The sequence below is a fragment of the Callorhinus ursinus genome, unplaced genomic scaffold (genome assembly GCF_003265705.2).
Source record: "Callorhinus ursinus isolate GAN/ISIS: 27379988/994484 unplaced genomic scaffold, GSC_fseal_2.0 scaffold27, whole genome shotgun sequence".
In the NCBI taxonomy this organism is placed as follows: Eukaryota; Metazoa; Chordata; class Mammalia; order Carnivora; family Otariidae; genus Callorhinus; species Callorhinus ursinus.
In genome coordinates this window covers 3,040,537-3,045,109 of record NW_027397089.1, presented here as the reverse complement: position 1 = coordinate 3,045,109, position 4,573 = coordinate 3,040,537, and positions in this window count along the sequence as shown.

The following is a 4,573-nucleotide window of genomic DNA, read 5'->3' as shown; positions in this document are numbered from 1 at the left end:
GGAGCCTGGGCGGCTCAGTGGGTTAAGCGACTGAGTTTGGCTCAGGTCATGATCCTGGAGTTCCGCGATCGAGTCCCGAATCAGGCTCCCTGCTCAGCAGGGCATCTGCTTCTCCCTCTGACCCTCCCCCTTCTCATGTGCTCTCTCTCTCTCTCAAATAAATAAAATCTTTAAGAAAAAAAAAAAAAGAAACTCACCTCAGCTATTAAATGGAGAAATCACCCTTTGAGCTCAGACCGGCTGGTTCTAGAATCAGTCCTCTCCAACATTAGGTCAGACTGCCCTCTTAACTCTCCAAAGAGAGATAAGCCAAAGAGATCCCCCACACTGCCCCAGCATGGAGACACGTCTTCCATTCTTGGTCTCCAAGGAGCCCCCTATGAGGAGCTATCCCACATGGCTTCCTAAGGCTTCTCTGCACTTTCTGGCTGTACTCCTTTGGAACGTGAGCTCTCTCTGCTTCACATTATTTTCATGTGTAAAATGTAAAAAAAGAGGGAGGCGGAGCAAGATGGCGGAGGAGTAGGAGACCTGGATTTCGTCTGGTCTCAGGAATTCAGATGAATAGGGATCAAACCATTCTGAACACCTACGAACTCAACAGGAGACCGAAGAGAAGAATAGCAACAACTCTCTGAACAGAAAAGTGAACTTTCTGGAAGGTAGGACGTGCGGAGAAGTGAATCCGAGGTGATATTCGGGAGGATAGACGGCGGGGGAGGGGGCCTCCGTCGGCCGCTTCTGGCAAGTGCTAGAGCCGCGGAGCACAAAATCGGACCTTTTAGAAGTCGGCTCCGCTGAGGAACGTCGCTCCAGTGGCTAAGTTGGGGGTGGAACCCTCGTGGGACAGTGTGGTCTCAGGACCCTCGGGGTCACAGAAAGACCGGGGGTGCCTGAGTGCAGCTGATCTCCCAGGTATCAGAGCAGGGAAGCCAGCTGCAGAGACAGAGCCGAGGCGTGGGCTCTCAGCTCGGGGTTGCCATAAACTGTGATCCGCGGCCCAGTCGGGCCACTGCTCCTCCAGCAGGGACCCAATAAGCGGCAGATCCAGGGAGACTCCCCTTCCTCCCCCAGGAGGAGCCGTGCAGGAACACACCGCAGGGATCTGCTGGGTTTGGAGACTCCAAACGGGGTCGTGTGCCAGAGATAGAAACGCTCGGTCACAGGCTGGGTGAGCACAGAGTGCGGCCGGAGACCGGGGAGACGGGAGTGATTGACTGCTTTTCTCTGGGGGCGCACTGAGGAGCGGGGCCCCAAGTTCTTGGCTCCTCCAGGCAGAGATTGGGAGGCAACCATTTTCACTCTCATCCTCCAAAGCTGTACCGAGAGCTTGCAGGGAACAAAAGCTCCGGAGAGCAAACCTGAGCAGATTGCTTAGCCCGGACCGACAAGGGCGGGGCAATTCTGCCTCCGGCAGGGACATTTGAGAACATGGCAACAGGCCCCTCCCCCAGAAGATCAGCACGAACAGCCAGCCAAGACCAAGTTTACCGATCAATGAGAACGGGAGAACTCCAGCGCTAGGGGAATACTGCACATAGAATTCATGACTTTTTTACCATGATTCCCATTAGTTTTTCAAAGTTAATTTTTTTAACTGTTTTTTTTTTAAATTTTTCTTTTTCGCCTTTTCAACCAACATCTTATCAATCCTTTAAAAAAAAAAGTTTATTTTTCATTTTTAGAGTCATATTCTATCCCTTCATAGTAGTTACCCTTATTTTTGGCATATATATATATGTTGTTCTCGCTTTAAAATTTTGAGATACAATTTCTTCTAACAGATCAAAATGTACCCTAAATCACTAGTGTATGGCTTTGTTCTAGTCTCCTGCCTGATCGCATTCTCTCCCTTTTTTTTTTTAACTTCTTTTTTCAAACAACTTATCAATTCCTTTTATAAAATCTTTTATAATTTTCATCTTTACAGTCATATTCCATCCCTTCATTGTACCAACCCTTATTTTGTATATATATGTCTTTCTTTAAAATTTTAGGAGGCACTTTCTTCTAGCAGACTGAAATCCACCCAAAATCTATTGTGTGGTGCTGGATCTATGCACTAGCCTGATCATATGTGATCATATTCTGTTTTTTTTTGTTTTGTTCTGTTTTTATCTTTTTCTTTTTCTTTTTTTTCTCTTTCTTTTTTCTTTCTTTCCCTCTGGTTTCAGATCTTGTCTGATTTGTTTAGAGTATATTTGCTGGGGACGTTGTTAACCCGTTAGCATTTTGTTCTCTCATTCATCTCTTCTCCTCTGGACAAAATGACAAGACGAAAAAAATCACCTCAGCTAAAAGAACAAGAGGTGGTACCATCTGCCAGGGACCTACTCAATACGGACATTAGTATGTCAGACCTAGAGTTCAGAATCATGATTTTAAAGATACTAGCTGGGCTTGAAAAAAGCATGGAAGTTATTAGAGACACCCTTCCTGGAGAAATAAAAGAACTAAAATCTAACCAAATCTAAATAGAAAAGGCTATTAATGAGGTGCAGTCAAAAATGGGACACTAACTGCTAGGATAAATGAGGCAGAAGAGAGAATTACTGATATAGAAGACCAAATGATGGAAAATAAAGACGCTGAGAAAAAGAGAGATAAACAACTACTGGATCACGAGGGCAGAATTTGAGAGATAAGCGATATGATAAGACGAAACAACATTAGAATAATTGGGATCCCAGAAGAAGAAGAAAGAGAGAGAGGAGCAGAAGGTATAGTGGAGCAAATTATAGCAGAGAACTTCCCTAATGTGGGGAAGGAAACAGGCATCAAAATCCAGGAGGCACAGAGAACCCCTCTCAAAATCAATAAAAATAGGTCAACACCCTGACATCTAATAGTAAAACTTACGAGTCTCAGAGACAAAGAGAAAATCTTGAAAGCAGCTTGAGAGGAGATATGTAACCTATAATGATAGAAACATTAGATTGGCAACAGACCTATCCACAGAGACCTGGCGGGCCAGAAAGGACTGGCATGGTATCTTCAGAGCACTAAACGAGAAAAATATGCAGCCAAGAATACTATATCCAGCTAGGCTGTCATTGAAAAGAGAAGGAGAGATAAAAAGCTTCCAGGACAAAGAAAAACTAAAGGAATTTGCAAACACGAAAACAGCCCTCCAAGAAATATTGAAAGGGGTCCTCTAAGCAAAGAGAGAGCCTAAAAGCAGCATAGACCAGAAAGGAACACAGACAATATACAGTAACAGTCACCTTACAGGCAATACAATGGCACTAAATTCATACCTTTCAATAGTTACCCTGAATGTAAATGGGCTCAATGCCCCAATCAAAAGACAGAGGCTATCAGATTGGATTAAAAAACAAGGCCCATCAATATGCTGTCTGCAAGAGACTCATTTTAGACCCAAAGACATCCCCACATTGAAAGTGAGGGGGTGGAAAACCATTTACCATGCTAATGGACACCAAAAGAAAGCTGGGGTGGCAATCCTTATATCAGACAAGTTAGATTTTAAACCAAAGACTGTAATAAGAGATGAGGAAGGACAGTATATCCTACTTAAAGGGTCTATCCAACAAGAAGATTTAACAGTTGTAAATATCTATGCCCCTAACATGGGAGCAGCCAATTATATAAGGCAATTAATAATGAAAGCAAAGAAACACATTGACAACAATACAATAATAGTGGGGGACTTTAACACCCCCCTGAGTGAAATGGACAGGTCATCTAAGCAAAAGATCAACAAGGAAATAAAGACTTTAAATGACACCCTGGACCAAATGGATTTCACAGACGTATTCAGAACATTCCATCCCAAAGCAACGGAATACACATTCTTCTCTAGTGCCCATGGAACATTCTCCAGAATTGATCACATCCTAGGTCACAAATCAGGTCTCAACCGGTACCAAAAGACTGGGATCATTCCCTGCGTATTTTCAGACCACAGTGCTTTGAAACTAGAACTCGATCACAAGAGGAAAGTCGGAAAGAACTCGAATACATGGAGGCTAAAGAGCATCCTACTAAAGAATGAATGGGTCAACCAGGAAATTAAAGAATTAAAAAAATTCATGGAAACCAATGAAAATGAAAACACAACTGTTCAAAATCTTTGGGATGCAGCAAAGGCAGTCCTAAGAGGAAAGTATATAGCAATACAAGCCTTTCTCAAGAAACAAGAAAGGTCTCAAATACACAACCTAACCCTACACCTAAAGGAGCTAGAGAAAAAACAGCAAATAAAGCCTAAACCCAGCAGGAGAAGAGAAATAATAAAGATCAGAGCAGAAATCAATGAAATAGACACCAAAAGAAGAGTAGAACAAATCAAGGAAACTAGGAGCTGGTCTTTGAAAGAATTAACAAGATTGATAAACCCCTGGCCAGACTTACCAAAAAGAAGAGAGAAATGACTCAAATCAACAAAATCATGAATGAAAGAAGAGAGATCACAACCAACACCAGAGAAATACAAACAATTATAAGAACAGATTATGAGCAACTCTATGCCAGCAAATTAGATAACCTGGAAGAAATGGATGCATTCCTAGAGATGTATCAACTCCCAAAACTGAACCAGGAAGAAATAGAA